The sequence below is a fragment of the Bidens hawaiensis genome, unplaced genomic scaffold, assembly GCF_021521415.1.
Source record: "Bidens hawaiensis isolate Kalapana, Puna unplaced genomic scaffold, B.hawaiensis_p1.1 tig00046187_1, whole genome shotgun sequence".
NCBI classification, from domain to species: Eukaryota; Viridiplantae; Streptophyta; class Magnoliopsida; order Asterales; family Asteraceae; genus Bidens; species Bidens hawaiensis.
Window position 1 is genome coordinate 12,951 of NW_027498239.1, and position 10,420 is coordinate 23,370.

Genomic DNA, 10,420 nt, shown 5'->3' on the forward strand with positions numbered 1-10,420 from the left:
ATGATCCTCTCAAGTAGGTGTTTAGTTAAAATTGATGGTACATTTATATTAATAATTATTTTAAACTAAATTTATTATTAAAGTTTAAACCGTGCAACCAAACTGGAACCAAGCCGTTAGTAATGATTCGGTTTCAACTTTCAATGGTTGAGTTTGGTTTTGGACGACAAAAAAATAAGTATTAACAGTTGGGCTCACAAGTTTAACTTAAAAACCATCAAAACCGACACTGAACACCCCTACGTAACAAATTAATTTATTTAAAATGAAAAAAATTATAACAATATCATATCCAAATTAAAGAGAATAAAATGCTCGTTTTTATGGTGTAATTTTTTTATAAAAATTTTAACGTTTGAAAAGGCTATAGTCGTTTAAAAATCATTGGTGGGAAGTTAGTTTACAACTTAAATTAAAAACATAATATGGTTTAAGATGAGGGACCAAACTTGTAAGTTGAATAGATTGTGTTTAAAAGACAAGTTTACCCTTACTAACACATGTACCTCTTGCTTTAAGTTTTGTAAATTACTTAAAAATGGGTGTCTTAATTTGCCCTTGTTTGGTGTATTATATATAGTATAGATATAGATAAGCTACAATATAGTAGCTTTTAAGAAATATTGATATCAAAATGCAAAATGCAGGAAATGAAAAATCACCTACCTAACTCCTATCAATAACATCGGGTAGTCAACTAGAAACAACAAAACCAAGCAATAACCAAATACTCACTTTGTTGCCCCTCACCACTTGTTATATTCAACTTTTGCAGTGATGCAAATTCATGTTTCTCTAAAGAATATGTTTGACCATAAAAGTCAAAATAATTACATAACATCTTATGAAACTACAGGAGATCAAAATCATTGGTTTAAGTTTCTTTTTGAACATTTTTGAGCCTCAGAGTTTATAAATCTAACTATCAAGATGATTCATGAGAATAACAATGAAAAACTACCCTATTAATATAAAAAAAATCCTAATTCTACTATGACTTTTAATAGGGGTGTGCACGGTTCGGTTCGGTTCGGTTATTAGCATTAACCCAACCTAACCGATCGGTTATCAGTTCGGTTCGGTTAATTTCGGTTAATAACCGGTATCAAATTTGGGCTAAAATTTTGCTTAAAACTACATGAAATGAATGTTTAAATACATGAAATGAATGCATAACTACATGAAATGAAGGTATAAATATATATATAATTGAGATATTAGAACATGAAATGGAGATATAAATACATGAAAATGATAGTGTTAAACTATTAATATATATAATACATGAAATAGAGGAAAAAATGCTTGAAAATATTAAAAAATGAAGAGTTCGGTTTGGTTCAGTTAATTTCGTTTAATTCGGTTTTCGGTTATATCGGTTCGGTTTCGTCGGTTTTCGGTTCGGTTTCGGTTACCGATTCGGTTATTGCTCACCCCTAACTTTTAACGGTGTGCAGGTTGCTGTCAAATGTATTTACCAAACCAGAAAACCAAAACTTGTATCGCGTTTGTAGATGGCAAGAAACACATTATCTTGCTGCAAAAATGGAATCAGAGAGGTTTTATTAATTGATATAGATTCAACACCAAGTTTTCCCTCCATTATTTAAGCAACCTTTTTGTTGAATCTTTTTAATCCTGCAAATAGGGGGAAAAAAGATGAAATTGTAAAAAAGTTAACAAAAACGCGATATTTTACAGTCTGTTATAAATTCTAACTCATATTTTCGATCCCTTGTTAATTTGATACTTAGTTGACGGTTTCATCTGATGACCTGCTGTATGGTGTCGTGGAGGTTAAAAGCGGACATGTCAAGCCACATCCTACCAGCTGCCAGGTATGTAGCTGATGTGGCATGACACGTGATCATTTAAGTTTTTACATCCACATTACCATTCAGCATGTCAAAAACCATTTTTTCGGTTTTTGGTTTGGTTTGAGCCCAAACGACCCACTCATGCACACTACTAGGCACTAGACACTTGAATAATTATTAAACTTTATATTGTGATACGTTCACAAAAACAATGAATTTAGTATTCACCTGAAAACGATCATGTTCTATTAGTAGATCACGCACTATCACATCGTCCCCAAGAAAGACTTTGCTAAATCATTACTTCATGCATAATTTTTTGTACTTTTCTAGATGTCTTGTCACAAAGTAGATAAACCTAGTATATCACAACTCTCATTGGCTGCTGACAATTCTTTAGCCAACATTGCATATGTATGAAAGTTAGGAATTCTGTTTTTTGATTCCATTAAACGTAAAAAACGCACACATGTATCCACATCAGCATCTTTAGCAACCCCATCAATCAGAACCATCCAAACAATCTCATCAGCATCCCATTCTTGATCCAACATGTTCTCAAATAACTCACCAGCTTTACCCGTTTGCCCAATTTTACACAAACCACAAATTACCGCTTTATAAGATTTAATATTAGGTTCGAAACCGTCTCCTCGCATCAAATTAAAGAACTCTAGAGCGGTTTCAATTTTCATATTATTACAGTGAGCGGATATAAGCAAAGCATATATATTCACATCACTAGTTATTGGCTTTTCTTCCATTTTGTGAAACAAGTCAACCGCTTCTGTAATCTTACCTTCTTTACACAAACCCGAGATTATGTTACTGTAAGTGTCAACCGTTGGTTCACACTCGTATTCTAACATTCTATCCAAAAGATTAGCAAAAGTCGACTTTTCTAAACCTTTCATCAAGACACAAAAATGTTTGGTAGCTCGGTTTGCATCTCCTGTTGACCATTGTTTTAAGAAGTGAAAACGCGCGATTCACTAGATTTAACGACACGTAACCATCGATTAACAAAGTATACGCCACGTGATCGGGAATAATTCCTTTATTTTCCATTTCGTTTAATAATATCTCTGCTTTATCTACGCTTCCTTCCCTACATAACCCGTAAATTAGCGAACTATACGTTAATAAATTTGGCATGCAATTCTTGTTCCTCATTTCATCAAAATTCTTGAACGCAAAATCGACATTACCGTTTCGACACAACCCGTCGATTAAAGACGTGTAGGTAATCACATTTGGGGATAATTCTTTGTCCACCATTTCCTCAAATAACTTTTGTGCTTCGCTTAATCGATTCGTTTTCGATAAACACGATATTATCGGGTTATAACTTTCAACATCGAGCTTGCAATTACTCGTTTCCATCTTTTTTAACAACGAAAGTGTAGCTTCTACATCGCCTTTTTTGAAATAACCATCTATTAAAGTCGTGAAATGGACTGTATTCGGTTTCAATCCTTGGTCAACCAGTTCATTAAAAAAAGTCAACGCTCGGTCAAGATCCCCGGTCTTAGAAAACCCTGAAATAACTTCAGGATAAGACCACTCATCTGGTTTGCATCTATTTGCCTTCATCAAACTCAATAACCTAACTGTGTTATTTAAATCCCTTTGTTTGATAAATCCAAAAATTAACGTGTTATACGTAACAACAGTCGGCAACGGGCCTACTTTCATCATTTTACTCAAAAGAACCATGCCCTTTTGAAAGTTTCCCATCAGGCATAACATATTAATGATTTCATTATACGTCTCAGTATTTGGCAAATTACCATTTTGCCCCTCCATCTAATCAAAAACCATAAAATCAGTATCAAACCTACTTATCATACCTAACTCATGTATCAAAGCATTATAACTAACTGTGTTCGGAATCAAACCATCTTTTAACATCTTATGGAAAAACCGACTGCTACTTCGGGCTACTACGTACGAAGCAGCCCGCTTATAAGAGCCGTGTAGGTATGCACGTTTAACAAACAACCCGTTTTCCTCATAACAATTACAAGATCAATCGCCTCCTTCACGCGCCCACTTGCACATAACACAGAAATCGTGTCACACCCCACCTCAGGGCCTAGGCGTGTGACCACAAGTTGGTACATGTTTTGTAAATACATCAGAGTTGCGGTTTGTAGCGGAATTCTTTAAATTGTTTATATTGAAAACTTATTAAAAACTCGGGTTTAAATACCCGCTTGATATTTCAAATACATTTCTTTATAAAACATAACTCTTTTATAATATTTTTAAACAAAATATCTGAGCCACCAGATAGCATCTAATGACTATAACTCCAATCTTCTATTCCTTTTTGCTTGTCTGTTCTAACTTTTCTTGTTTCCCTGTAACATGGGTGGGAAAATACGTCGGCACAAAGCTGGTGAATAACGCTGACTCTAAAAATATCTTTTCAATACCTTTGTGAAACCAACAATAATACCTTTGTGACTACTCATTAGACACCCAACTAAATTGGGTTCAAATTACCCAAAGTACATTGTACAATTAATTATATACACAAATCATTTCTCATCAAGCTTCCGGAGACATGTTGATGATTTGCATGGCCTCGGGAAAATGCCGAGTCAACATGTATGAATGAATCCAGACACATGTATACTCTTAATCAGAGTGTCCGTTTCTTATTATTATACACAAAGTTTTTAAGGATTCGTAAATCCTATGCAAACATTCAAACTCATTATAAAAGGTTTGGGGCGTATTCACCTTGTCTGTTTATAATCAGTTTCTTTTACTGATTCCTGTTTTCTGATTCTTCTTCTTGTTTTGTTACCTCGGACCTATAGTACGAGAATAACATTTTGTATAAATAACTAGATCAGCGATCTAGCTTTAGACCTTTAGTCTATTTTGGTATAACTTCAACCTTGATAAAATCATTTGTTTATAAAACATTTGGACCTTTAGTCCTTTTCTTTATTTACCAATTATATGCTGCGTTTCTTCTTCAAGAAGAAACATTAATTTCATAATTATAATCTATTGTATTATATTTCTTAGTCATAAAGAAATACTATTTTTGACTATAACCTTCGCTTAAGAAAAGTTATATAATACTTAATTGTAATCAAGGTTCGGTTATACCCTCGACTATGGTCTAAGCCATTTATAATAATAAAATAATAACTTAGGCAGAACCTTTCACCTCGCACGGGTATTCGGAGTTAAATATTCCTAAGTTTATACGGGCAACACTTCTACTCTATATGGACGTATATTGAGACGTTCTTGATCCACCTTCCTTGACACGCAAATCGAGGTACTGTTATCGTGTCGCTGAGTCGTGCACGTATTACGAGACGGATTGTCGGGCTACTTTGGGTGGCACACACTTCGAGGAAAACACTGGGTTTTTGGCACGGATTATGAGATAATATTTGTCGGGTCGGTGGCACGTAAAACGGTGTTCGGCACGCAAACCGATGTAGATAGAGAGTAATTCTAGAGAGAGAGGGTGGAAAGGTGTAAGGGAGAATGAGCTGTGGCCCTCCCTATTTATAGCTGATTTTGGATCCCATCGCGGTACGCGATGGGTCCTTTTCCTGGCTTCGTCGCGTAGCGCGACCGACACGTTTCTGAGGTCTCGCCACGTGGTCTGACACGTTCTGCCACGTGTCCTGTCATGCTGCCACGTGTCACCCGGGCGTGACACATGTCTGTGAGTCATCACGGGTCATCGCGGTATGCGATGCACGTCTTCTTGGACTCATCGCGTAGCGCGATGGGTCCCTGGATATTATTTTTCAGTTTTAGTCCCTCGTCTTTTATAGCTTGTCATTTCTAGTCTAATTCCCATTGTCCAAAAATACTATGGCGGCTCTTAAAGCGGCTCGCGGCGATGCGAGCGTGCGAAGTGCGCCACATTGCGCCCAACTCTGTCGCCGTCGCCATCGCCGTCGTCCTCGTCCTCGCCCGAGCCCTAGCCCGTGCACGTGCGCGTCGAGTGCTACGCACCCTCCGCTAGGACCACTTAGTGCATGATATTTATAAAAGAATATTATTATGGAAAATCTCTTCCTTATAAAGAGCTTCCATTTCTTGACTTATCATTTAAAGTGATGGTCGTTAAAAATGCTTTATGCGAATTAGAAAATTTATCATAGAAATAAAATTGGAAATAGGGTATACCGTCATGGGTTTTTTATGATTGAAGCTTGAACAATAGATGGTGGGAGATTTACAACATAATCATTGAGTCGAGCAGGACGAGTTCTAGCTCGTTTTACCCTGATAGGATCTTCATGTTCCGTGTCACCTTGGGTCGACCTTTTTTTTGTGGCAAATTGCCATTTTTTGTATCATTTTGCATAACAACATCACCTTCATACACATTCTCTTCCACGTCAAACTTCGGACTTTCAGGTTCTGACCCGTTTTCCTGCATGTATATTGCCCATGTTTTCATATTTCATCTTTCTCTTGGTAAATCTGTGAATCATGAGGAGACGTGTTTTCAAGAAACTTCACATCCCTAAATATTATTATCTTTCCATTCTTCACATTTTAAATCTGGTAACCCTTGGTACCCGGTGGATAACCCAAAAATATTCCCGGTGTCCCCCGTTCCTCAAACTTGTCACCCCTTAATTCAGTGCTTCGATAATACTCAAGGCACCCAAAAACATTTAATCCTGCACTAGTAAAAGAGCCTGCACTTTGCTGCGGGTTCGCTTGAGGGTGTAGATGTTAGGATCGTTTTAATCACTATCAAACTTGTAACCCACAAAAATGGTGACAAGATGGATTACGTAATAACTAGTGTGAAGACCACTTGATTATTAAAGGTGGAATCAATAATAATCAGGATGTTTCTTTAATAACACAAAGCTAACACAAACACGCTATAAACTCAAAAGATTTCCATTCATTGTAATCAATGAAAAATACAAAGGGAAAATCTTTAGAGTTTCTAGGTGGAATGTCAGGTGCGTCTGCTTTCCGTAAAAAATATTCTGTCTGCTTCGGAAAGTGTATAATCAGTCGTTGTCATAAATATAACCTAGTATTTCCTTATATAGCCTCACCTGACACCTTCTAGAAACCCTAATGATTGTAAAAACATATTCAAAATTATTACAAATGTTAACTGGTCTTCGAGTAAGCTTGTTCTTCTTGATCTCTTCAACCTTTGTCAAAGACTTATTATAGCAAACTTAGTATTCTCGGGATACTGTAGCTTGCTCGAGGTTGAACTTTGTGCGTAAAAGTTCTCAGAACAATTTCATTAACTTCCTACAAGTGTGCTTGAGATCCTACCTTTTGAAACCTTGCTCGACCCACCAGAAAGAATTCCAGAAGATACCCTTACTCGAAATAAGATACCTTTCTTGAATTTTTGGTCCCGGAATCATCGCTCACTGTGACATCCGTGGCAAAACCGAGTACACCTTAGTACTTACAAACTCGAATAAGCGTTTAACCACTTATTGCGTAACGAACAAACGAATAACCAAACGGGTCTGGTTATGGTCCGGATATCCCAGGGTGCTATCTACAAGCGATATATGTGACATTCGTGACAAAACGAGGTATACTATATTCATTACGTAACAAGTAAACGATAAATCGATTAATTCGTAGTGCTTAAACGAGTAACCGACCGATACTAATTATGACCCGTATATATACTGAGGGGTCATATACGAGTTATATATATATATTATAGAGGCTAACATATTGATATTTAGGCCCCAGTACGTTTAAAACTCTTTAAACGAAAAAGGTTTCGTTTATCGATACGCTATAAGCTTAAACGCAATCGTTAATATCAAAACGAGCATTGTAGCATCCGTTAAGCCGAAAAAGATTTATAAAACACTTATATGACATGTTCTAAGCAATTCGTGAAAATATTTTGGAATTTTACAACGAGTCAGCACGTTTTTCTTATTTTACAAAAAGAAGCTGAAAAACACTCGTTTTTGCGTTGGTTTTCGCACTCGAACTAGTTTTCTTGCGAAAAACCGAACCCGAACTAAATTTTGGACCGACTTTTACGCGTGGCACGAAAACCGAGGCACCATTGGGCCAAAAAGAGGCCCAATGGGTCCTTATTAGTTGCGACCGCAAGATTGGGGGGGGGGGGGGTGGACCCCTTTGTATAGCTTGTTACATAAGCCACACTTTAAAGATATTTTTCACATTCTAAACTATCCAAGAACAATCTCAGCTGACTTCTTCATATTTTTCAGCCCAAACCCTAAAGGTAAACCTATAAATACATGAGATTACATGCTTGATTAGTAAGGTTTAATCATGGAAAATTAGTTCTTGATTAGTTTTAAACATGTTTAGCCATCCAAAAACCATAAAAATAAAGTAAAACCATGTTTTGATGTTAAAAATGTTTACAAACCAGGAACATATACTTTTTTGGTCAAAAACGCGGATTAGAACATGAATACAACGTTTTTACGGTTTGAAAGTTCGGTTTGAACCCAAAACCGAAACCCTAATTATCAAGGCTGTCACATGGATGATTTATGCTTGGTTTGACGTTATATGATATTTAGATACACTGATTTTTCAACCCGAGACCCGGAAAGTCGTTTAAGCTAGCAAAACTCATCGAAAACCGACAAGGTAAACCCGTAACACTCGTTTAAGGGCTGTTTAGTATTAGGTTGTGACGTGCTTGTTTTTAGCTTGTGAAAATTTGCAGGGAAGTTAGGGATCATTTAAATGAGTCCCTGTTCAAATTTGGTAATGTTTCGATAAACGGAGAATATTTGGTGAATTTATTTCCGTTTCTGAGCGTTTATTTGGGAAAAAGAGCTAAACATATTGAAATATTATAAAACTTGGTTTTGGAGATTAATATGTGATGGTAAGATCACTGGTAAAGTTTGGGGATCATTGAAAATGCCTAAGTATGGTTTGTGCAATTATGAATTAACCGAATTTTAACAGCCGAAGAATGCACAAAAAGGCATTTTGTCAAAAGGGTTAGGTTCTGGGGATTTTGCAGGGGCTATGTAATAACATTGAGCCCATTTGCAAAAATTATCGGATTTTTCTGAGGTCGTTTGATATAAACGGGCCATTTATTACACGATTATAACCTATTAAATGAGTTTTTATAAATAAATAATTAATCATAAAATTTCTGAAAATATTTTTATAAAATTCTCCATATTTTAATGTATTTTTACAAAAATTTACATAATTTATATATAAGCACATATATAGTTATGATTAATCGAAGATTTAAATTATAATTGTTTTAACGAAACCGGCAGTTTTGTGTTTAACGGACTGACTGGTATGTCAAAATGTCAAAAGTGGTCAAATATCGTATCTTTGAATGAAATTGATAAAAACGAACATTTTACGAGAATTCCGGACAATTCGGGTGGATTGTACGTGTTTTGTATAATCAAACCCGTGTGAAAACGGAAACGAACCCTGCGATCAAACCAGATACCGAAACCCTAAAATTCTTTCATAAATCAAAACATTTTATCAATCAATATATTTACTTAAATTTTTATGTCTTACCTATTCCCGAAACGCGTAAACGATCAACTTGGCTAGGCTCTGGAAACGGCGAAACTGAGCCAAGTCTGATTTTAATCATTTCATAGTATACAACGTCACAATCTAAGACTATGGTCATGTTCTGGGCCTAACAGCTATAACCAAACTAGTTATACAACCCGATTTGGTTTAAACACTGTACTAGTATTAACAGTACGATACCGTTTATAGGAATCAGGCTATAAGCGAGGCACCTGACCTATTGATACATAATTTCTGTGCGAACTACGATAAGGTGAGTTTCATGACCCCACTCTTTAAACTATTTTACGAACTTTTGGGGTGGAAAGCATGTTTATACACGTTATTTATCTAAACACGGATCAGGATATAAAATATCTGAACATTTATATATGAAAAGTCCCTACAAACATAATGACTGACTACGTGCTGATGAAAGATGATTATTATCGTTGATTGATATATTGAGTGGAGATAATACGAATTGCAAAACATAATGAAATTACACGTGACAGCATGTTTATACAAACACGTTATGTAATGTTAAACATAACTAATTTGGGAGACAACGTGGTCTGTAATGGCCATGGGGATAACGTGGTCTGTGATGATTATGAAGGTGTTGTGGGCAGAAGAGGGGCCACAATAGTAACAAACTAATGTTGAGTATGGCCTATGAGCCAAGTTCTGCTGCAACTTATAAACTAAAGTTGAGTATGGCCTATGAGCCAAGTTCTGCTGCAACTTACTAAATTAAAGTTGAGTATGGCCTATGAGCCAAGTCTGCTGCAACTTATTAAACGAACTAACTAGATTATGACATCAATGTTAAGAAAATAATGTGATTATGCGTATTGTGGGCGGATGGGGAGCCACAATATTTCGTGATACGTGATAAATACTATATGTGTATATGTGTCTATATACATGCTAGGTGATTAGCCGTAGGAAATACTATGTGTAGAATATACTAATTATTTGCGTGTACACTATATAATGTTTGAGTTTACATGGAATCATTGTGGGTGGAAGGGGGACCACAGTGGTTGATGTTAACGCGGAAC

The 10,420-nt window shown here is 36.0% G+C and overlaps 1 pseudogene across 1 annotated transcript; it reads right to left on the reverse strand.

Moving 5' to 3' along the window:
* Positions 1 to 1,517: 1,517 nt before the first annotated feature.
* On the reverse strand, positions 1,518 to 3,940 carry LOC143596249 (uncharacterized; annotated as a pseudogene). The gene is made up of 2 exons (XR_013146672.1): positions 2,046 to 3,940; positions 1,518 to 1,638 (listed from the first exon to the last, which is right to left on the reverse strand). The product of XR_013146672.1 is annotated as an uncharacterized LOC143596249 (transcript).
* Between the last annotated feature and the right edge of the window lie 6,480 nt (positions 3,941 to 10,420).